This window comes from Pseudophryne corroboree, unplaced genomic scaffold, assembly GCF_028390025.1.
Source record: "Pseudophryne corroboree isolate aPseCor3 unplaced genomic scaffold, aPseCor3.hap2 scaffold_670, whole genome shotgun sequence".
NCBI classification, from domain to species: Eukaryota; Metazoa; Chordata; class Amphibia; order Anura; family Myobatrachidae; genus Pseudophryne; species Pseudophryne corroboree.
In genome coordinates this window covers 140,973-164,466 of record NW_026970257.1, presented here as the reverse complement: position 1 = coordinate 164,466, position 23,494 = coordinate 140,973, and the positions used below count along the sequence as shown (strand labels likewise).

At 47.2% G+C, this 23,494-nt stretch overlaps 14 non-coding genes and 1 pseudogene across 14 annotated transcripts; 6 read left to right on the top strand and 9 right to left on the bottom strand.

The window, feature by feature from the left end:
- Positions 1 to 57: 57 nt before the first annotated feature.
- Positions 58 to 220, bottom strand: LOC135037229 (U1 spliceosomal RNA). Its single transcript, XR_010231802.1, has one exon. It is a non-coding gene; the product is annotated as a U1 spliceosomal RNA (small nuclear RNA).
- A 152-nt stretch (positions 221 to 372) lies between these two features.
- LOC135037335 (U1 spliceosomal RNA) lies at positions 373 to 536 on the bottom strand. The gene has a single exon (XR_010231897.1). It is a non-coding gene; the product is annotated as a U1 spliceosomal RNA (small nuclear RNA).
- A 671-nt stretch (positions 537 to 1,207) lies between these two features.
- LOC135037194 (U1 spliceosomal RNA) lies at positions 1,208 to 1,370 on the bottom strand. The gene has a single exon (XR_010231781.1). It is a non-coding gene; the product is annotated as a U1 spliceosomal RNA (small nuclear RNA).
- A 144-nt stretch (positions 1,371 to 1,514) lies between these two features.
- LOC135037265 (U5 spliceosomal RNA) lies at positions 1,515 to 1,630 on the top strand. Its single transcript, XR_010231828.1, has one exon. It is a non-coding gene; the product is annotated as a U5 spliceosomal RNA (small nuclear RNA).
- Positions 1,631 to 9,101: 7,471 nt separating this feature from the next.
- LOC135037267 (U5 spliceosomal RNA) lies at positions 9,102 to 9,217 on the top strand. The gene has a single exon (XR_010231830.1). It is a non-coding gene; the product is annotated as a U5 spliceosomal RNA (small nuclear RNA).
- A 286-nt stretch (positions 9,218 to 9,503) lies between these two features.
- On the top strand, positions 9,504 to 9,619 carry LOC135037273 (U5 spliceosomal RNA). The gene has a single exon (XR_010231836.1). It is a non-coding gene; the product is annotated as a U5 spliceosomal RNA (small nuclear RNA).
- A 274-nt stretch (positions 9,620 to 9,893) lies between these two features.
- On the top strand, positions 9,894 to 10,009 carry LOC135037274 (U5 spliceosomal RNA). Its single transcript, XR_010231837.1, has one exon. It is a non-coding gene; the product is annotated as a U5 spliceosomal RNA (small nuclear RNA).
- Positions 10,010 to 10,284: 275 nt separating this feature from the next.
- LOC135037287 (U5 spliceosomal RNA) lies at positions 10,285 to 10,400 on the top strand. The gene has a single exon (XR_010231850.1). It is a non-coding gene; the product is annotated as a U5 spliceosomal RNA (small nuclear RNA).
- Positions 10,401 to 15,376: 4,976 nt separating this feature from the next.
- On the bottom strand, positions 15,377 to 15,540 carry LOC135037236 (U1 spliceosomal RNA). The gene has a single exon (XR_010231807.1). It is a non-coding gene; the product is annotated as a U1 spliceosomal RNA (small nuclear RNA).
- Positions 15,541 to 15,691: 151 nt separating this feature from the next.
- On the bottom strand, positions 15,692 to 15,855 carry LOC135037167 (U1 spliceosomal RNA). The gene has a single exon (XR_010231758.1). It is a non-coding gene; the product is annotated as a U1 spliceosomal RNA (small nuclear RNA).
- A 670-nt stretch (positions 15,856 to 16,525) lies between these two features.
- Positions 16,526 to 16,689, bottom strand: LOC135037210 (U1 spliceosomal RNA). Its single transcript, XR_010231794.1, has one exon. It is a non-coding gene; the product is annotated as a U1 spliceosomal RNA (small nuclear RNA).
- Positions 16,690 to 16,841: 152 nt separating this feature from the next.
- LOC135037139 (U1 spliceosomal RNA) lies at positions 16,842 to 17,005 on the bottom strand. The gene has a single exon (XR_010231732.1). It is a non-coding gene; the product is annotated as a U1 spliceosomal RNA (small nuclear RNA).
- Positions 17,006 to 17,676: 671 nt separating this feature from the next.
- LOC135037204 (U1 spliceosomal RNA) lies at positions 17,677 to 17,839 on the bottom strand. Its single transcript, XR_010231790.1, has one exon. It is a non-coding gene; the product is annotated as a U1 spliceosomal RNA (small nuclear RNA).
- A 152-nt stretch (positions 17,840 to 17,991) lies between these two features.
- Positions 17,992 to 18,155, bottom strand: LOC135037315 (U1 spliceosomal RNA). The gene has a single exon (XR_010231877.1). It is a non-coding gene; the product is annotated as a U1 spliceosomal RNA (small nuclear RNA).
- A 3,762-nt stretch (positions 18,156 to 21,917) lies between these two features.
- On the top strand, positions 21,918 to 22,096 carry LOC135037249 (U1 spliceosomal RNA; annotated as a pseudogene).
- Positions 22,097 to 23,494: the final 1,398 nt, after the last annotated feature.

Below are 23,494 nucleotides of genomic sequence, written 5' to 3'. Positions count from 1 at the left end.
AAAAGAGAAGTGGAAACAGACAGCAAACTAGGCTGGAGATAGACCTGAGACAAAGAGATCTGAATTATACGAGAGCCGACCAAGGGAAACACAAATTATGCAGTCAAGTTTCCCACATTTGGGGAAATCACAGGGGCAGCACAACCAGAGTGCAATGGGTGAGCCTTGCCCTGGGAGAAGCACCTTCATGATCATAGTATCTCACCTGGCAGGTAAGTAGGAGTTGGGCTAGAGCTGGGGAGGGTCGCTGCTCGGGCACCCCCCTGTCAAGTGAAAGAGATCCAACTGAGGCAGCACAAGGGAACTCTCGAAAGAAGAACAAGGCTAGAGGAAGATCTGAGATAAAGAAATCTGATTTTTACCAGAGCTGACCAGAGGAAAGCACAAACACAGTCCCCCACTACCACAAATAATGCAGTCGAGTTTCCCACATTTGGGGAAATCACAGGGGTCAGCATACCCAGAATGCAATGAATGAACCTCACCCTGGGAGAACAATCTTCATGACCATGGTATCGCCTATGCAAAATAAGTATGATTTGGGATAGGGCTGGGGAGGGCCGCTGCTCAGGCACATCTCTGTCAAGTAAAGGAGATTCAACTGAGGCAGCACAAGGGAACTCTCATCTGGGGACAACAACTGCAGGGAGAACATATATTTTCAGATGAACATGGGAGGGCAGAAGGCTGCCTAATACTGAAGCACCCCCAAACAACAAACCAAATGCAACAACTAGTGCAAGCATTCCTGGGGGAAGGCCTGCAGCAGATGGATTTGCATATGGTGATGTCATCCAAACAGTGGGTCAAAGTTGGCTTCAACCCTCGTCTGCATATGAAAAGAGACAAGGGGCGTGCAGGGCATGGCGGCCTTTTGCGGCGCTTGGATGACCCCTAGTTCGCATTACACACCTCCACCCTCCTTCGGTGTGGGGCTCATGTTGGCTATTCCCCAGCCCCTGAAGCATTCAAGCTGATTTCTTGCAGCAGCTGGGCACTGTAACTGCTCCAGAGACGCTCTGTAAGGCAAGTAAAAGGGTGTGGGTCCTGCAGCACTACCTGTAGTTTGCATTGTGCGTTGGAAGGCACAAAGTAAGCAGACGGGAGAAGTCAGGATAGTGCGCAAGGGCATAGAAGGGAGCGGCTCAAGAAAAGAGAAGTAGAAACAGACAGCAAACTAGGCTGGAGAGAGACCTGAGACAAAGAGATCTGAATTATACGAGAGCCGACCAGGGGAAACACAAATTATGCAGTCAAGTTTCCCACATTTGGGGAAATCGCAGAAGCAGCACACCCAGAGTGCAATGGGTGAGCCTTGCCCTGGGAGAAGCACCTTCATGATCATAGTATCTCACCTGGCAGGTAAGTAGGAGTTGGGCTAGAGCTGGGGAGGGTCGCTGCTCGAGCATCCCCCTGTCAAGTAAAGGAGATTCAACTGAGGCAGCACAAGGGAACTCTCATCTGGGGACAACAACTGCAGGGAGAACACATATTTTCAGATAAAAATCTTGGTCATGCTCTGGTTTCTCTTCAGAACGAACAAATCTTTCGCCTTTTACTAAAGATTTCCGTGGAGAGGAGCAAAACCGAGTTTTATCTCAATTTTTGCATGCCCCATCTTTTTGGGGTTTCTTTTATCGGTTTAAAGATAGAATGAGTGTGCTTTAATGTAAGCTCATTTGCATAGAAATTAGAGATGAGCGCCTGAAATTTTTCGGGTTTTGTGTTTTGGTTTTGGGTTCGGTTCCGCGGCCGTGTTTTGGGTTCGAACGCGTTTTGGCAAAACCTCACCGAATTATTTTTGTCGGATTCGGGTGTGTTTTGGATTCGGGTGTTTTTTTCCAAAAACACTAAAAAACAGCTTAAATCATAGAATTTGGGGGTCATTTTGATCCCAAAGTATTATTAACCTCAAAAACCATAATTTACACTCATTTTCAGTCTATTCTGAATACCTCACACCTCACAATATTATTTTTAGTCCTAAAATTTGCACCGAGGTCGCTGTGTGAGTAAGATAAGCGACCCTAGTGGCCGACACAAACACCGGGCCCATCTAGGAGTGGCACTGCAGTGTCACGCAGGATGTCCCTTCCAAAAAACCCTCCCCAAACAGCACATGACGCAAAGAAAAAAAGAGGCGCAATGAGGTAGCTGTGTGAGTAAGATTAGCGACCCTAGTGGCCGACACAAACACCGGGCCCATCTAGGAGTGGCACTGCAGTGTCACGCAGGATGGCCCTTCCAAAAAACCCTCCCCAAACAGCACATGACGCAAAGAAAAAAAGAGGCGCAATGAGGTAGCTGTGTGAGTAAGATTAGCGACCCTAGTGGCCGACACAAACACCGGGCCCATCTAGGAGTGGCACTGCAGTGTCACGCAGGATGGCCCTTCCAAAAAACCCTCCCCAAACAGCACATGACGCAAAGAAAAAAAGAGGCGCAATGAGGTAGCTGACTGTGTGAGTAAGATTAGCGACCCTAGTGGCCGACACAAACACCGGGCCCATCTAGGAGTGGCACTGCAGTGTCACGCAGGATGTCCCTTCCAAAAAACCCTCCCCAAACAGCACATGACGCAAAGAAAAAAAGAGGCGCAATGAGGTAGCTGTGTGAGTAAGATTAGCGACCCTAGTGGCCGACACAAACACCGGGCCCATCTAGGAGTGGCACTGCAGTGTCACGCAGGATGTCCCTTCCAAAAAACCCTCCCCAATCAGCACATGATGCAAAGAAAAAGAAAAGAAAAAAGAGGTGCAAGATGGAATTATCCTTGGGCCCTCCCACCCACCCTTATGTTGTATAAACAAAACAGGACATGCACACTTTAACCAACCCATCATTTCAGTGACAGGGTCTGCCACACGACTGTGACTGATATGACGGGTTGGTTTGGACCCCCCCCAAAAAAGAAGCAATTAATCTCTCCTTGCACAAACTGGCTCTACAGAGGCAAGATGTCCACCTCATCTTCACCCTCCGATATATCACCGTGTACATCCCCCTCCTCACAGATTATCAATTCGTCCCCACTGGAATCCACCATCTCAGCTCCCTGTGTACTTTGTGGAGGCAATTGCTGCTGGTCAATGTCTCCGCGGAGGAATTGATTATAATTCATTTTAATGAACATCATCTTCTCCACATTTTCTGGATGTAACCTCGTACGCCGATTGCTGACAAGGTGAGCGGCGGCACTAAACACTCTTTCGGAGTACACACTTGTGGGAGGGCAACTTAGGTAGAATAAAGCCAGTTTGTGCAAGGGCCTCCAAATTGCCTCTTTTTCCTGCCAGTATAAGTACGGACTGTGTGACGTGCCTACTTGGATGCGGTCACTCATATAATCCTCCACCATTCTATCAATGTTGAGAGAATCATATGCAGTGACAGTAGACGACATGTCCGTAATCGTTGGCAGGTCCTTCAGTCCGGACCAGATGTCAGCATCAGCAGTCGCTCCAGACTGCCCTGCATCACCGCCAGCGGGTGGGCTCGGAATTCTGAGCCTTTTCCTCGCACCCCCAGTTGCGGGAGAATGTGAAGGAGGAGATGTTGACAGGTCGCGTTCCGCTTGACTTGACAATTTTGTCACCAGCAGGTCTTTCAACCCCAGCAGACCTGTGTCTGCCGGAAAGAGAGATCCAAGGTAGGCTTTAAATCTAGGATCGAGCACGGTGGCCAAAATGTAGTGCTCTGATTTCAACAGATTGACCACCCGTGAATCCTTGTTAAGCGAATTAAGGGCTGCATCCACAAGTCCCACATGCCTAGCGGAATCGCTCCGTGTTAGCTCCTTCTTCAATGCCTCCAGCTTCTTCTGCAAAAGCCTGATGAGGGGAATGACCTGACTCAGGCTGGCAGTGTCTGAACTGACTTCACGTGTGGCAAGTTCAAAGGGCATCAGAACCTTGCACAACGTTGAAATCATTCTCCACTGCACTTGAGACAGGTGCATTCCATCTCCTATATCGTGCTCAATTGTATAGGCTTGAATGGCCTTTTGCTGCTCCTCCAACCTCTGAAGCATATAGAGGGTTGAATTCCACCTCGTTACCACTTCTTGCTTCAGATGATGGCAGGGCAGGTTCAGTAGTTTTTGGTGGTGCTCCAGTCTTCTGTACGTGGTGCCTGTACGCCGAAAGTGTCCCGCAATTTTTCTGGCCACCGACAGCATCTCTTGCACGCCCCTGTCGTTTTTTAAAAAATTCTGCACCACCAAATTCAAGGTATGTGCAAAACATGGGACGTGCTGGAATTTGCCCATATTTAATGCACACACAATATTGCTGGCGTTGTCCGATGCCACAAATCCACAGGAGAGTCCAATTGGGGTAAGCCATTCCGCGATGATCTTCCTCAGTTGCCGTAAGAGGTTTTCAGCTGTGTGCGTATTCTGGAAAGCGGTGATACAAAGCGTAGCCTGCCTAGGAAAGAGTTGGCGTTTGCGAGATGCTGCTACTGGTGCCGCCGCTGCTGTTCTTGCGGCGGGAGTCCATACATCTACCCAGTGGGCTGTCACAGTCATATAGTCCTGACCCTGCCCTGCTCCACTTGTCCACATGTCCGTGGTTAAGTGGACATTGGGTACAACTGCATTTTTTAGGAGACTGGTGAGTCTTTTTCTGACGTCCGTGTACATTCTCGGTATCGCCTGCCTAGAGAAGTGGAACCTAGATGGTATTTGGTAACGGGGGCACACTGCCTCAATAAATTGTCTAGTTCCCTGTGAACTAACGGCGGATACCGGACGCACGTCTAACACCAACATAGTTGTCAAGGACTCAGTTATCCGCTTTGCAGTAGGATGACTGCTGTGATATTTCATCTTCCTCGCAAAGGACTGTTGAACAGTCAATTGCTTACTGGAAGTAGTACAAGTGGGCTTACGACTTCCCCTCTGGGATGACCATCGACTCCCAGCGGCAACAACAGCAGCGCCAGCAGCAGTAGGCGTTACACGCAAGGATGCATCGGAGGAATCCCAGGCAGGAGAGGACTCGTCAGACTTGCCAGTGACATGGCCTGCAGGACTATTGGCATTCCTGGGGAAGGAGGAAATTGACACTGAGGGAGTTGGTGGGGTGGTTTGCGTGAGCTTGGTTACAAGAGGAAGGGATTTACTGGTCAGTGGACTGCTTCCGCTGTCACCCAAAGTTTTTGAACTTGTCACTGACTTATTATGAATGCGCTGCAGGTGACGTATAAGGGAGGATGTTCCGAGGTGGTTAACGTCCTTACCCCTACTTATTACAGCTTGACAAAGGGAACACACGGCTTGACACCTGTTGTCCGCATTTCTGGTGAAATACCTCCACACCGAAGAGCTGATTTTTTTGGTATTTTCACCTGGCATGTCAACGGCCATATTCCTCCCACGGACAACAGGTGTCTCCCCGGGTGCCTGACTTAAACAAACCACCTCACCATCAGAATCCTCCTGGTCAATTTCCTCCCCAGCGCCAGCAACACCCATATCCTCCTCATCCTGGTGTACTTCAACACTGACATCTTCAATCTGACTATCAGGAACTGGACTGCGGGTGCTCCTTCCAGCACTTGCAGGGGGCATGCAAATAGTGGAAGGCGCATGCTCTTCACGTCCAGTGTTGGGAAGGTCAGGCATCGCAAACGACACAATTGGACTCTCCTTGTGGATTTGGGATTTCAAAGAACGCACAGTTCTTTGCGGTGCTTTTGCCAGCTTGAGTCTTTTCAGTTTTCTAGCGAGAGGCTGAGTGCTTCCATCCTCATGTGAAGCTGAACCACTAGCCATGAACATAGGCCAGGGCCTCAGCCGTTCCTTGCCACTCCGTGTGGTAAATGGCATATTGGCAAGTTTACGCTTCTCCTCCGACAATTTTATTTTAGGTTTTGGAGTCCTTTTTTTTCTGATATTTGGTGTTTTGGATTTGACATGCTCTGTACTATGACATTGGGCATCGGCCTTGGCAGACGACGTTGCTGGCATTTCATCGTCTCGGCCATGACTAGTGGCAGCAGCTTCAGCACGAGGTGGAAGTGGATCTTGATCTTTCCCTAATTTTGGAACCTCAACTTTTTTGTTCTCCATATTTTATAGGCAGAACTAAAAGGCACCTCAGGTAAACAATGGAGATGGATGGATTGGATACTAGTATACAATTATGGACGGACTGCCACGGTTAGGTGGTATAAAAAAACCACGGTTAGGTGGTATATATTATAATAATAATACAATTATGGATGGACGGACTGCCTGCCGACTGCCGACACAGAGGTAGCCACAGCCGTGAACTACCGCACTGTACACTGGTTGATAAAGAGATAGTAGTATACTCGTAACAACTAGTATGACACTATGACGACGGTATAAAGAATGAAAAAAAAACCACGGTTAGGTGGTATATATTATAATAATAATACAATTATGGATGGACGGACTGCCTGCCGACTGCCGACACAGAGGTAGCCACAGCCGTGAACTACCGCACTGTACACTGGTTGATAAAGAGATAGTAGTATACTCGTAACAACTAGTATGACACTATGACGACGGTATAAAGAATGAAAAAAAAACCACGGTTAGGTGGTATATATTATAATAATAATACAATTATGGATGGACGGACTGCCTGCCGACTGCCGACACAGAGGTAGCCACAGCCGTGAACTACCGCACTGTACACTGGTTGATAAAGAGATAGTAGTATACTCGTAACAACTAGTATGACACTATGACGACGGTATAAAGAATGAAAAAAAAACCACGGTTAGGTGGTATATATTATAATAATAATACAATTATGGATGGACGGACTGCCTGCCGACTGCCGACACAGAGGTAGCCACAGCCGTGAACTACCGCACTGTACACTGGTTGATAAAGAGATAGTAGTATACTCGTAACAACTAGTATGACACTATGACGACGGTATAAAGAATGAAAAAAAAACCACGGTTAGGTGGTATATATTATAATAATAATACAATTATGGATGGATGGACTGCCTGCCGACTGCCGACACAGAGGTAGCCACAGCCGTGAACTACCGCACTGTACACTGGTTGATAAAGAGATAGTAGTATACTCGTAACAACTAGTATGACACTATGACGACGGTATAAAGAATGCAAAAAAAAACCACAGTTAGGTGGTATATATTATAATAATAATACAATTATGGATGGACGGACTGCCTGCCGACTGCCGACACAGAGGTAGCCACAGCCGTGAACTACCGCACTGTACACTGGTTGATAAAGAGATAGTAGTATACTCGTAACAACTAGTATGACACTATGACGGTATAAAGAATGAAAAAAAAACCACGGTTAGGTGGTATATATTATAATAATAATACAATTATGGATGGACGGACTGCCTGCCGACTGCCGACACAGAGGTAGCCACAGCCGTGAACTACCGCACTGTACACTGGTTGATAAAGAGATAGTAGTATACTCGTAACAATTAGGATGACACTATGACGGTATAAAGAATGAAAAAAAAACCACGGTTAGGTGGTAGGTATATAATAATAAATAATACAATTCTGGTCGGACGGACTGCCTGCCGTGTGCCGACACAGAGGTAGCCACAGCCGTGAACTACCGCACTGTACACTGGTTGATAAAGAGATAGTAGTATACTCGTAACAATTAGGATGACACTATGACGGTATAAAGAATGAAAAAAAAACCACGGTTAGGTGGTAGGTATATAATAATAAATAATACAATTCTGGTCGGACGGACTGCCTGCCGTGTGCCGACACAGAGGTAGCCACAGCCGTGAACTACCGCACTGTACACTGGTTGATAAAGAGATAGTAGTATACTCGTAACAATTAGGATGACACTATGACGGTATAAAGAATGAAAAAAAAACCACGGTTAGGTGGTAGGTATATAATAATAAATAATACAATTCTGGTCGGACGGACTGCCTGCCGTGTGCCGACACAGAGGTAGCCACAGCCGTGAACTACCGCACTGTACACTGGTTGATAAAGAGATAGTAGTATACTCGTAACAATTAGGATGACACTATGACGGTATAAAGAATGAAAAAAAAACCACGGTTAGGTGGTAGGTATATAATAATAAATAATACAATTCTGGTCGGACGGACTGCCTGCCGTGTGCCGACACAGAGGTAGCCACAGCCGTGAACTACCGCACTGTACTGTGTCTGCTGCTAATATAGACTGGTTGATATTTAAAGAGATATTAGTAGTATACAACAATACTATACTGGTGGTCAGGCACTGGTCACCACTCCTGCAGCAAAAGTGTGCACTGTTAATTAATATAATTGTACTCCTGGCTCCTGCTAACAACCTGCAGTGCTCCCCAGTCTCCCCCACAATTAATTATAAGCTTTTAATTTATACATTGATGACTGTGCAGCACACTGGGCTGAGCTGAGTGCACACAGACTGAGTCACATTGTGTGACTGACTGTGCTGTGTATCATTTTTTTTTTCAGGCAGAGAACGGATATAGCAGAGAGAAGTGAACGGATATATTATATTAAATAAAAGTTAACTAGCAACTGCACTGGTCACTGACTGTGGTAAACTAACTCTGTCTGCGACTCTGCACAATCTCTCTCTATCTAATCTATCTATCTCTATTCTAATGGAGAGGACGCCAGACACGTCCTCTCCCTATCAATCTCAATGCACGAGTGAAAATGGCGGCGACGCGCGGCTCCTTATATAGAATCCGAGTCTCGCGATAGAATCCGAGCCTCGCGAGAATCCGACAGCATCATGATGACGTTCGGGCGCGCTCGGGTTAACCGAGCAAGGCGGGAAGATCCGAGTCGCTCGGACCCGTGGAAAAAAAAGTGAAGTTCGTGCGGGTTCGGATTCAAAGAAACCGAACCCGCTCATCTCTAATAGAAATGACAGTAAATGTTTGTTTCTTTTCAAACAGAACTTTCTTGACCATGCTACTTGCTTGAAAGATCTGGGAGCACATGGAATACAGTACAAACCATGCTTATAGCAAGGAGAAGACAGGTGAGAAATCTGCTTTCTTTCAAATTGGGCGCTCACTTTGATCTGAATGAGGACTGCTGGCACGGCACTCAGGCGACAGGTGGAATCTTGGTCATGCTCTGGTTTCTCTTCAGAACGAACAAATCTTTCGCCTTTTACTAAAGATTTCCGTGGAGAGGAGCAAAACTGAGTTTTATCTCAATTTTTGCATGTCCCATATTATTGGGGTTTCTTTTATCGGATTAAAGACAGAACGAGTGTGCTTTCTTGTTAGCTTTAATGTAAGTATATTTGCATAACAATGACAATAAATGTCTGTTTCTTTTCAAGCAGAACTTTCTTGACCATACTAATTGCTTGAAAGATCTGGGAGCACATGGAAAAGAGTACAAACCATGCTTATAGCAAGGGGAAGCCTGGTGAGAAATCTGCTTTCTTTCTTTCAAATTGGGTGCTCACTTTGAGCTGAATGAGGACTGCTGGCATGGCACTCAGGCGACAGGTGGAATCTTGGTCATGCTCTGGTTTCTCTTCAGAACGAACAAATCTTTTGCCTTTTACTAAAGATTTCCGTGGAGAGGAGCAAAACTGAGTTTTATCTCAATTTTTGCATGCCCCGTCCTATTGGGGTTTCTTTTATCAGTTTAAAGATAGAACGAGTGTGCTTTAATGTAAGCTCATTTGCGTAGAAATGACAGTAAATGTTTGTTTCTTTTCAAACAGAACTTTCTTGACTATACTAATTGCTTGAAAGATCTGGGAGCACATGGAAAAGAGTACAAACCATGTTTATAGCAAGGGGAAGCCTGGTGAGAAATCTGCTTTCTTTCTTTCAAATTGGGTGCTCACTTTGAGCTGAATGAGGACTGCTGGCATGGCACTCAGGCGACAGGTAGAATCTTGGTCATGCTGTGGTTTCTCTTCAGAACGAACAAATCTTTCGCCTTTTACTAAAGATTTCCGTGGAGAGGAGCAAAACTGAGTTTTATCTCAATTTTTGCATGCCCCATCTTATTGGGGTTTTATTTTATTGGTTTAAAGATAGAACGAGTGTGCTTTAATGTAAGCTCATTTGCATAGAAATTACAGTAAATGTTTGTTTCTTTTCAAACAGAACTTTCTTGACCACACTAATTGTTTGAAAGATCTGGGAGCACATGGAAAAGAGTACAAACCATGTTTATAGCAAGGGGAAGCCTGGTGAGAAATCTGCTTTCTTTCATTCAAATTGGGTGCTCACTTTGAGCTGAATGAGAACTGCTGGCATGGCACTCAGGCGACAGGTGGAATCTTGGTCATGCTCTGGTTTCTCTTCAGAACTAACAAATATTTCGCCTTTTATTAAAGATTTCCGTGGAGAGGAGCAAAACTGAGTTTTATCTCAATTTTTGCATGCCCCATATTATTGGGGTTTCTTTTATCAGTTTAAAGACAGAACGAGTGTGCTTTCTTGTTAGCTTTAATGTAAGTTTATTTGCATAACAATGACAGTAAATGTTTGTTTCTTTTCAAACAGAACTTTCTTGACCATGCTACTTGCTTGAAAGATCTGGGAGCACATGGAAAACAGTACAAACCATGCAGTATCACAAGAGCCTTTATTTGATCTTTCATGAAGATAGAGCAGAATTGAGGACACGTCAACAATTTCTGCCGAAGGTGGTTCATCTTTCCACATGGTGCCTTTGGCCACTGACACCTTCGTTGAGTCAAAGTCTCTGGCTGTGGTCAGAACTTTGAAAATTTATGTCACCAGAACGGTTCAGATTAGGCAAAACAGAGGCTCTGTTTGTCCTGTATGCTCCCAACATGATTGGGTGTCCTGCTTCCATGCAGACCATTATGCGCTGGATCTGTGGTAAGATTCAGCATGCTCATTCCACGGCAGGATTGCCGTTACTGAATTAGGTGAAGACCCATTCTACTAGAAAGGTGGGTTCATCCTGGGCAGCTGGTCGGGGAGTCTCGGCATTGCAACTTTGCTGAGCAGCTATTTAGTAAACACTTTTGCTAAGTTTTACAAGTTTGATACCTTGGCTGATGATAACCTCAAGTTGGGTCATTCGGTGCTGCAGAGTCGTACACACTCTCCCACCCGTTCAAGAGCTTTGGTATAACCCCATGGTTCTTAATGTGACCCCAGCATCCTCTAGGTCGTATGAGAAAATAGGATTTTAATACCTACCGGTAAATCCTTTTCTCTTAGTACGTAGAGGATGCTGGGCACCCGTCCCAGTCCATACTGTGTCTGCAGTTATTACTTGTGGTTATACACATGTTGTGTTACGGTTCTGGTCAGCTTTTTGCTGCAATTGTTCATGCCGTTGGCTTGTGTTCTGTTGAATGCCACGTTCTGCGGCATGCTTAAGGTGTGAGCTGGTAAGATGCTCACCTTAGTTTAACTATAAATCCTTTCCTCGAAATGTCCGTCTCCCTGGGCACAGTTCCTATAACTGGAGTCTGGAGGAGGGGCATAGAGGGAGGAGCCAGTTCACACCCTTTGAAAGTCTTAAAGTGCCCATGTCTCTTGCGGATCCCGTCTATACCCCATGGTTCTTAATGTGACCCCAGCATCCTCTACGGACTAAGAGAAAAGGATGCCCTTGTGTACTATCCTGACTTCTCCTCCCGTCTGCTTACTTTGTGCCTTCCAACGCACAATGCGAACTACAGGTGGTGCTGCAGGGCCCACACCCTTTTACTTGCCTTACAGAGCAGCTCTGGAGCTGTTACAGTGCCCAGCTGCTGCAAGAAATCAGCTTGAATGCTTCAGGGGATGGGGCATGGCCAACATGAGCCCCACACCAAAGGAGGGTGGGGGTGTTTAATGCGAACAAGGGGTCATCCAAGCACTGCAAAAGGCCGCCGTGCCCTGCATGCCCCTTTTCTCTATGGAATCCGAATCTCGCAAGAATCCGACAGCGGGATGATGACATTTTCCCTTGTTCAGGTTTTCCGAGTCAGGCGGGAACAACCGAGCCTGCCTCGGACCAGTGTAAACCACGTGGAGTTCGTGGGGAATTCGGTTCTCGGAGAACCGAACCCGCTCCTCTCTACCTTATACCCATCATTTTTTTTATTTTCAATCTAAGCCCCTGCAGTTTTCTGTAAGCATCTGCTTCGCTATGATGATCAACAAGTCACAAGGGCAAACACTCAGGGTGTGAGGCGTAGATCTTAGGACCAGCTGCTACAAGCATGGCAGAGGTGTCACTATCACTGGTGACACCCAGAGAGGTGGCGAGGGAGATTGTATGCAGTGCGCGCAGATAAGCAGCGCAATGGTAAAAAGGAGGCATGGTTTCATAGGTAGGGGCGTGGCCTGGTGGCCTGAATCTACATTTTGTTGCTCCGGGTGTCCCGGGGGTTGGGGGCTGCACCCGGGGACTAGTGTGTGAGCGGTGCTGGCTCCTGCACAGTGACAGGGCATGGCCACCCAGCATGACGCCTCCCTTCTTGACCATGCTGTAATTGCAGTCGCACTGCAGTTCAGCGTGATCATAAAAAATGGTGTAGGCTCCTGCTGGTGCAGACTGTATGTGCGCGCAGGAAGCCGCCACCATTTTTGTGATCACAGCGGCTGAATGTGATGTCATACAGCCGCTGTGACCACGCCCCCTGTGTCTCCTCCGTTGCAGACCCCATTTTGAAGCCTTGCCCCCGCACCGCTCCATCCCTGACTTGGAAATGGAGTGTTGCTGACCCACCTCTCCCCCCCTTCCCCGCCCCGATTGACAGGCAGAGGCGATCACATTCTCTGCGGGGTGCCGCAGAAAATGCAGGCACATGCGTATGCTCTTAGCAATTTTTGCAGTTGGATCGCTTATTGTGATTGCAATCCAACCTGAATCAGGCCCTATTACCTATCACAATGCGCTGCGGGCAGTACAAAATTGGGTTAATATAGGAGAAAAACCCCCAGACCTGTGCTCCTTAACTGTACCTGGTGGCTAGTGGAGCGGCTGCCCAGTAATCAGTGTCCACCGCAGTGCGCACACGGCCCACCCCCTACGGCCTCGCTCCCCTTCATCAGCGGCCTCGTGATCCGGTAGGGTGGTGTGTGTGTGACTGACCTTAGGATGAAACCGGAGCCTCCGCTGCAGTGACCCAGCAACCAGGGCACGGGAGTATACAGCGCCGCTGGGAGTGATGAAGCTGCAGTAAAGATGTCTATTAGACCTAGCCTGCTGCAGCCCTTGTAGATTCTCATAAAACAAGTTCTTCTTTTCTTGTCAAAATTAATAGCTAAGAATAGGCTGCCTGAGGCAGGCCCCTGTTAATTGGCCTGCTACTGAAGGCACCAACTACAAACTGAGCTCCCTGTTCATGGAAGCGGGGTTATAGAGGAGAATGCACTGAGCTTCTTGGGAACAGTCAAAAGCTTTGAGCCGGTTGGTGCCTCAGATCAAGATCCTACTCTACACCCCAATGTGAATCCTTGTGGAGTCCAGTGTACCCCACAGAAGAAATGAATGTGTCACACCCATTGGCAGCAACCTTAGAATAGCTGCTGACGGGCACAATTGAGAAAGGAAGGGGGGGGGACATTTGAATCCAGCACATAGATGCAATTCAAATATGTAATTTGTACCTTCCTATTTTAAAATATAATGGATGAACCTCACCCTGTGAGAACAATCTTCATGATCAAGAGATCTAATATGTAAAATAAGTATGAGTTGGGATAGGGCTGGGGAGGGTGGCAGCTCGGGCAGCCCCTCCCCCGTCAAGTTAAGGAGATTCAACTGAGGAAGCACAAGGGAACTCTCGTCTGGGGACAACAACTGCAGGGAGACCACATCTTTTCAGATGAACATGGGAGGGCGGAAGGCTGCCTAATACTGAAGCACCATCAAATATCAAACCATATCCAACAACTAGTACAAGCATTCCTGGGGGAAGGTCTGCAGCAGAAGGATTTGCATACGGTGATGTCATCCAAGCAGTGGGCCAAAGTTGGCTGGAACCCTCATCTGCATATAAAAAGAGAAAAGGGGCATGCAGGGCATGGCGGCCTTTTGCAGTGCTTGGATGACCCCTAGTTCGCATTAAACACCCCCACCCTCCTTTGGTGTGGGGCTCATGTTGGCCATGCCCCATCCCCTGAAGCATTCATGCTGATTCGGATTCCATAGAGAAAAGGGGCATGCAGGGCATGGCGGCCTTTTGCAGTGCTTGGATGACCCCTAGTTTGCATTAAACACCCCCACCCTCCTTTGGTGTGGGGCTCATGTTGGCCATGCCCCATCCCCTGAAGCATTCAAGCTGATTTCTTGCAGCAGCTGGGCACTGTAACATATAAAGAGCTGCGCGTTGCTGCCATTTTTACTCGTGCATTGAAGAGAGAGCGGAGAGGACGTGGCTATGTTCTCTCAGTGGAAATCTCAATATCAGTGCTCAGTATCAGTGGTTACTTATTGCTGCTCAGTAATACTAGTAGTGTGTCTCTCCTGCTCAGTGTCAGTTCTCAGTAGTATCCTCATCAGTGCTCAGTATCACTGCTCATTGTCTTGTGCTGCATTGTGGTGCTCAGCATACTACAGTACATTACTAATAGTCCAGTGCTGCATCTTGCTGCTCAGTGTCAGTTCTAGTATCCTCATCAGTGCTCACTATCACTGCTCATTGCATTGTGGTGTTCTGTATACTACAGTAACATAGTAATATAGTATATATAGAGGAGCGGGTTCGGTTCTCCGAGAACCGAATTCCCGACGAACTCCACGTGGTTTACACTGGTCCGAGGCAGGCTCGGTTGTTCCCGCCTGACTCGGAAAACCTGAACAAGGGAAAATGTCATCATCCCGCTGTCGGATTCTCGCGAGATTCGGATTCCATATAAAGAGCTGCGCGTTGCCGCCATTTTTACTCGTGCATTGAAGAGAGAGCGGAGAGGACGTGGCTATGTTCTCTCAGTGGAAATCTCAATATCAGTGCCCAGTATCAGTGGTTACTTATTGCTGCTCAGTAATACTAGTAGTGTGTCTCTCCTGCTCAGTGTCAGTTCTCTGTAGTATCCTCATCAGTGCTCAGTATCACTGCTCATTGTCTTGTGCTGCATTGTGGTGCTCAGCATACAACAGTACATTACTAATAGTCCAGTGCTGCATCTTGCTGCTCATGTTGGCTATGCCCCAGCCCCTGAAGCATTCAAGCTGATTTCTTGCAGCAGCTGGGCACTGTAACAGCTCCAGAGCTGCTCTGTAAGGCAAGTAAAAGGGTGTTGGCCCTGCAGCACTACCTGTAGTTTGCATTGTGCGTTGGAAGGCACAAAGTAAGCAGACAGGAGAAGTCAGGAGAGTGCACAAGGGCATAGAAGGCAGGGGCTCAAGAAAAGAGAAGTGGAAACAGACAGCAAACTAGGCTGGAGAGAGACCTGAGACAAAGAGATCTGAATTATACGAGTAGCCGACCAGAGGAAACACAAATTATGCAGTCAAGTGTCCCACATTTGGGGAAATCGTAGGAGCAGCACACCCAGAGTGCAATGGGTGAGCCTTGCCCTGGTAGAAGCACCTTCCTGATCATAGTATCTCACTTGGCAGGTAAGTAGGAGTTGGGCTTGAGCTGGGGAGGGTCGCTGCTCGGATACCCCCCTGTCAAGTGAAGGAGATCCAACTGAGGCAGCACAAGGAAACTCTCGAAAAAAAACAAGGCTAGAGGAAGATCTGAGGCAAAGAAATCTGACTTTTACCAGAGCTGACCAGAGGAAAGCACAAACACAGTCCCCCACTACCACAAATAATGCAGTCGAGTTTCCCACATTTGGGGAAATCACAGGGGTCAGCATACCCAGAATGCAATGAATGAACCTCACCCTGGGAGAACAATCTTCATGACCATGGTATCTCCTATGCAAAATAAGTATGATTTGGGATAGGGCTGGGGAGGGCCGCTGCTCAGGCACATCTCTGTCAAGTAAAGGAGATTCAACTGAGGCAGCACAAGGGAACTCTCATCTGGGGACAACAACTGCAGGGAGAACACATATTTTCAGATGAACATGGGAGAGCAGAAGGCTGCCTAATACTGAAGCACCCCAAACAACAAACCAAATGCAACAACTAGTACAAGCATTCCTGGGGGAAGGTCTGCAGAAGACGGATTTGCATACGGTGATGTCATCCAAGCAGTGGGCCAAAGTTGGCTGGAACCCTCATCTGCATATGAAAAGAGAAAAGGGGTATGCAGGGCATGGCGGCCTTTTGCGGCGCTTGGATGACCCTTAGTTCGCATTAAACACCTCCACCCTCCGTCGGTGTGGGGCTCATGTTGGCTATGCCCCAGCCCCTGAAGCATTCAAGCTGATTTCTTGCAGCAGCTGGGCACTGTAACAGCTCCAGAGCTGCTCTGAAAGGCAAGTAAAAGGGTGTGGGCCCTGCAGCACTACCTGTAGTTTGCATTGTGCGTTGGAAGGCACAAAGTAAGCAGACAGGAGAAGTCAGGAGAGTGCACAAGGGCATAGAAGGCAGCGGCTCAAGAAAAGAGAAGTGGAAACAGACAGCAAACTAGGCTGGAGAGAGACCTGAGACAAAGAGATCTGAATTATACGAGTAGCCGACTAGAGGAAACACAAATTATGCAGTCAAGTGTCCCACATTTGGGGAAATCGTAGGAGCAGCACACCCAGAGTGCAATGGGTGAGCCTTGCCCTGGGAGAAGCACCTTCATGATCATAGTATCTCACCTGGCAGGTAAGTAGGAGTTGGGCTAGAGATGGGGAGGGTCGCTGCTCGGGCACCCCCCTGTCAAGTGAAGGAGATCCAACTGAGGCAGCACAAGGAAACTCTCGAAAAAAGAACAAGGCTAGAGGAAGATCTGAGACAAAGAAATCTGTCTTTTACCAGAGCTGACCAGAGGAAAGCACAAACACAGTCCCCCACTACCACAATTAATGCAGTCGAGTTTCCCACATTTGGGGAAATCACAGGGGTCAGCATACCCAGAATGCAATGAATGAACCTCACCCTGGGAGAACAATCTTCATGACCATGGAAACTCCTATGCAAAATAAGTATGATTTGGGATAGGGCTGGGGAGGGCCGCTGCTCAGGCACATCTCTGTCAAGTAAAGGAGATTCAACTGAGGCAGCACAAGGGAACTCTCATCTGGGGACAACAACTGCAGGGAGAACACATATTTTCAGATGAACATGGGAGGGCAGAAGGCTGCCTAATACTGAAGCACCCCCAAACAACAAACCAAATGTAACAACTAGTAAAAGCATTCCTGGGAGAAGGTCTGCAGAAGACGGATTTGCATACGGTGATGTCATCCAAGCAGTGGGCCAAAGTTGGCTGGAACCCTCATCTGCATATGAAAAGAGAAAAGGGTTATGCAGGGCATGGCGGCCTTTTGCGGTGCTTGGATGACCCCTAGTTCGCATTAAATACCTCCACCCTCCTTCGGTGTGGGGCTCATGTTGGCTATGCCCCAGCCCCTGAAGCATTCAAGCTGATTTCTTGCAGCAGCTGGGCACTGTAACAGCTCCAGAGCTGCTCTGTACGGCAAGTAAAAGGGTGTGGGCCCTGCAGCACTACCTGTAGTTCGCATTGTGCGTTGGAAGGCACAAAGTAAGCAGACGGGAGAAGTCAGGATAGTGCGCAAGGGCATAGAAGGGAGCGGCTCAAGAAAACAGAAGTGGAAACAGACAGCAAACTAGGCTGGAGAGAGACCTGAGACAAAGAGATCTGAATTATACGAGAGCCGACCAGGGGAAACACAAATTATGCAGTCAAGTTTCCCACATTTGGGGAAATCGCAGGAGCAGCACACCCAGAGTGCAATGGGTGAGCCTTGCCCTGGGAGAAGCACCTTCATGATCATAGTATCTCACCTGGCAGGTATGTAGGAGTTGGGCTAGAGCTGGGGAGGGTCGCTGCTCGGGTACCCCCCTGTCAAGTGAAGGAGATCAAACTGAGGCAGCACAATGGAACTCTCGAAAGAAGAACAAGGCTAGAGGAAGATCTGAGACAAAGAAATCTGACTTTTACCAGAGCTGACAAGAGGAAAACACAAACACAGTCCCCCACTACCACAAATAATGCAGTTGAGTTTCCCACATTTGGGGAAATCACAGGGGTCAGCATACCCAGAATGCAATGAATGAACCTCACCCTGGGAGAACAATCTTTATGACCATGGTATCTCCTATGCAAAATAAGTATGATTTGAGATAGGGCTGGGGAGGGCCGCTGCTCAGGCACATCTCTGTCAAGTAAAGGAGATTCAACTGAGGCAGCACAAGGGAACTCTCATCTGGGGACAACAACTGCCGGGAGAACACATATTTTCAGATGAACATGGGAGGGCAGAAGGCTGCCTAATACTGAAGCACGCCCAAACAACAAACCAAATGCAACAACTAGTACAAGCATTCCTGGGAGAAGGTCTGCAGAAGACGGATTTACATACGGTGATGTCATCCAAGCAGTGGGCCAAAGTTGGCTGGAACCCTCATCTGCATATGTTGAAGATACAATTTGTGAATTGCATTTAACACTATCTCCCTTTCCTGGGGAGAAGATGGTAGGGCCGATTTGAAAAACCGGCGAGGAGGCACCTCTTCGAATTTCAGCTTGTAACCCTGAGAAACAATTTCTATTGCCTAGGGATCCACCTGCGAATGAACCCAGATGTGGCTGAAAACTCGAAGACGTGCCCTCAACTGGGCGGACTCCTTTAGCGGAGCCCCAGCGTCATGTGGGTGGATTTTGTAGAGGCCGGGGAGGACTTCTGTTCCTGGGAACTAGCTGTGTTGTGCAGCTTCTTCCCTCTGCCCTTACCTCTGGCAAGAAAGGACGCACCTCGTACTTTCTTGTTTCTCTGTGATCGAAAGGACTGCATTTGATAATGTGGTGCTTTCTTAGGCTGTGAGGGAATATAAGGCAAAAAATTTGATTTACCAGCTGTAGCTGTGGAGACTAGGTCCGAGAGACCTTTCCCAAACAATTCCTCACCCCTGTAAGGTAAAACCTCCATATGCCTTTTTGAGTCGGCATCACCTGTCCATTGCCGGGTCCATAGGACTCGTCTAGCAGAAATCGACATAGCGTTTATTCTAGAACCCAGTAGACTAATGTCACTTTGAGCATCTCTCATATATAGGACAGCATCTTTTATATGCCCTATGGTCAATAACATAGCATCCTTATCTAGGGTCTCAATCTCTGCTGATAAGGTATCTGTCCATGCTGCCACCGCGCTACAACCCCGGCCGACGCAATTGCCGGTCTGAGTAAGGTACCAGAATGTGTGTAAATGGACTTTAGGGTAACCTCCTGCTTGCGGTCAGCAGGGTCCCTGATGGTAGCCGTATCCTGGGATGGCAGCGCTACCTTTTTGGATAAGCGTGTCAATGCTTTATCCACCCTAGGGGAGGATTCCCACCGTATCCTGTCCATTGGCGGGAAAGGATACGCCATAAGAATCCTTTTGGGAATCTGCAGCTTTTTGTCTGGAGATTCCCAAGCTTTTTCACATAATTCGTTCAACTCATGTGAGGGGGGAAAGGTTATCTCAGGTTTCTTTCCCTTATACATGTGTACCCTCGTGTCAGGGACAGGGGACTCTGTGATGTGCAAAACATCTTTTATTGCAATAATCATATATCGAATACATTTAGCCAATTTTGGCTGTAACTTTGCATCATCGTAGTCGACACTGGAGTCAGAATCTGTGTCGGTATCTGTGTCAACTATTTGGGATAGTGGGCGCTTTTGAGACCCCGAAGGTCCCTGCGACATAGGGACAGGCATGGGTTGACTCCCTGACTGTTCCCTAGCTTCAGCTTTGTCTAATCTCTTGTGTAATAAGTTTACATTAGCACTTAAAACATTCCACATATCCATCCAGTCAGGTGTCGGCGTTGTCGATGGAGACACCACATTAATTTGCTCCTGCTCCTCTCTAGGAGAGCCTTCTACCTCAGACATGTCGACACACGTGTACCGACACACCATACACTCAGGGAATCCTCTTATCTGAGGACAGTTCCCCAACAAGGCCCTTTGGAGAGACAGAGAGAGAGAGTATGCCAGCACACACCCCAGCGCTATATGACCCAGGAAAAAAACACAATAATTTTATGTTTACCCAGTAGCGCTGTATTTCCATATATATATGCGCCTAATTATGTGCCCCCCTCTTCTTTAAGACCCTCTTTCTACCGTGGTATAAGCAGGGGAGAGTCCGTGGAGCTTCCCCTCAGCGGTGCTGTGGAGAAAATGGCGCTGGTGAGTGCTGAGGGAGAAGCCCCACCCCCTCAGCGACGGGCTTCTGTCCCGCTGAAATATAGTAAAAAAATGGCGGGGGCTCTTATATATATATACAGTGCCTAGCTGCATATATATTTATTTTGCCAAAGAGAGGTCTATATTGCTGCCCAGGGCGTCCCCCCTGCGCCCTTCACCCTTACACTGACTGCCGTGTGTGAGGTGTATTGGAGCAATGGAGCACAGCTTTACTGCTGTGCGTTACCTCAGTGAAGATCATGAAGTCTTCCGCCGCCTCTGAAGTCTTCTTTTCTTCTCATACTCACCCGGCTTCTATCTTCCGGCTCTGCGAGGGTGACGGCGGCGCGGCTCTGGGACGGACGGCGAGGGTGAGACCTGCGTACCGATCCCTCTGGAGCTAATGCTGTACAGTAGCCTAAGAAGCAGAGCCTATCAACTCACAGAAGTAGGTGTGCATCTCTCCCCTCCGCCCCTCGATGCAGGGAGTCTGTTGCCAGCAGGCTCCCTGAAAATAAAAAAATCTAACAAATATACTTTCTGTCAGGAAACTCAGGAGAGCTCCCTGAAAAGCACCCAGTCTCCTCTGGGCACAGTAGTAAACTGAGGTCTGGAGGAGGGGCATAGAGGGAGGAGCCAGTGCACACCCAGATCTAAAGTCTTTCTTAAAGTGCCCATGTCTCCTGCGGAGCCCGTCTATCCTTACGGAGTCCCCAGCATCCTCTAGGACGTAAGAGAAAAATTATGCTGGCAGAAAAATCCAATTGAGTGATTAAACAGCTCCAGAGCTGCTCTGTAAGGCAAGTAAAAGGGTGTGGGCCCTGCAGCACTACCTGTAGTTTGCATTGTGCATTGGAAGCCTAGTTTGCTGTCTGTTTCCACTTCTTTTTTCTTGAGCCCCTCCCGTCTATACCCTTGTGCACTATCCTGACTTCTCCTCCCGTCTGCTTACTTTGTGCCTTCCAATGCACAATGCAAACTACAGGTAGTGCTGCAGGGCCCACACCCTTTTACTTGCCTTATAGAGCAGCTCTTGAGCTGTTACAGTGCCCAGCTGCTGCAAGAAATCAGCGTGAATGCTTCAGGGGCTGGGGCATGGCCAACATGAGCCCCACACCGAAGGAGGGTGGGGGTGTTTAATGCGAACTAGGGGTCTCGCACAATGCGAACTACAGGTAGTGCTGCAGGGCCCACACCCTTTTACTTGCCTTACAGAGCAGCTCTGGAGCTGTTACAGTGCCCAGCTGCTGCAAGAAATCAGCTTGAATCCTTCAGGGGCTGGGGCATAGCCAACATGAGCCCCACACCGACGGAGGGTGGAGGTGTTTAATGCGAACTAGGGGTCATCCAAGTGCCGCAAAAGGCCGCCATGCCCTGCACGCCCCTTTTCTCTTTTCATATGCAGACGAGGGTTGAAGCCAACTTTGACCCACTGCTTGGATGACATCGCCATATGCAAATCCATCTGCTGCAGGCCTTCCCCCAGGAATGCTTGCACTAGTTGTTGCATTTGGTTTGTTGTTTGGGGGTGCTTCAGTATTAGGCAGCCTTCTGCCCTCCCATGTTCATCTGAAAATATGTGTTCTCCCTGCAGTTGTTGTCCCCAGATGAGAGTTCCCTTGTGCTGCCTCAGTTGAATCTCCTTTACTTGACAGAGATGTGCCTGAGCAGCGGCCCTCCCCAGCCCTATCCCAAATCATACTTATTTTGCATAGGAGATACCATGGTCATGAAGACTGTTCTCCCAGGGTGCGGTTCATTCATTGCATTCTGGGTATGCTCACCCCTGTGATTTCCCCAAATGTGGGAAACTCGACTGCATTATTTAATGCGAACTAGGGGTCATCCAAGCACCGCAAAAGGCCGCCATGCCCTGCATACCCCTTTTCTCTTTTCATAAGCAGACAAGGTTTGAAGCCAACTTTGACCCACTGCTTGGATGACATCACTTGCTGCCTTTCCAATGAAGCAAGTTTAATTTAATAATAGGTGAAAAACCATCCCTACAAAGGTGTTAATCAGATACTTGGCTTTGTGGACACTTTTCAGAGCACAAATTTGTTAGCATAAAAATAAAGCCAGAAAATGAAGAGCTGTTTAATCACTCAATTGGATTTTTCTGCCAGCATATTTCTTTTTCTCTGCAACCCACTGCTAAATTGTGCTTCCTAGCTGTTTTTATAAAATCACTGAATCAAATCTAACTCTGATTACATCAGAGAAGGCCAGGTACCCTACACCATAACAGGGGGTTTGACATTTTGACTTGTCTACTTAAAGATCACCAAAATCTGATAACAAGGTCAATTAAGTCCCTGGGTGGGATTGAACCACCAACCTTTTGGTTAATAGCCTTACACACTAACTGATTGCGCCACAGCGACACTTTGCAAAAGTCCATACTGACAAAGGCTAATAAGCATTCATCTAGAACGATTCCTAGAAACATTTTAAAAAGTCAATAATGTGGAGAGTTTTTGTAAGATGTTTCTTCCATCAACCAATGAAGAAACACATTGGTACTTTCCCATGATGAGTGAGTGCTTCAGGATCTTTTGCACTTACATGTGCAGCAGAGTACTGTAATGGAAGCATGCTGGGTCCATAACCCAGAGGTAGGCAGATTGAAACTATCCTCTGCTATATGCATTTTTTTTTGTTAATTAAAGTAATCCAAAACTGGGATTGATATTTTTGCTCTTTTATTTTTACTTAAAGTACAATAACTTTTACCATTTTAATTTGTTTTAATAGTATATTGACAGTATTGTTTTCTTTCAAAAATCCAATTAATTTTCTTTACCCGATTATTAAAATGGTAATTGACAAAAACAAACTACATTGTCACCAGAAGAGCAATACAAAATGTACAAGTGATATATTAAAATCATCTTTCCAGCTTGAATTTCAATGATGCATTGGGGCAACGATTTTGTGAGAAACATCTTCACCCTTAAATAAAGATTTTCTTAATTCCTTACCTGTGTGCTAATTAGATATCACCTTGTTTTCACATTAAACAGACTTCCACATGAGAAAACAGCAAATATGCAGTGGCGTTAATGTTTCCTGGTGTCAACCTGTATTATTTCCGTAGATATTGAAATGAGGATGCATCTTGCTGCCTTTCCAATGAAACAAGTTTAATTTAGTAATAGGTGAAAAACCATCCCTACAAAGGTGTTAATCAGATACTTGGCTTTGTGGACACTTTTCAGAGAACAAATTTGTAATCATAAAAATAAAGCCAGAAAATGAAGAGCTGTTTAATCACT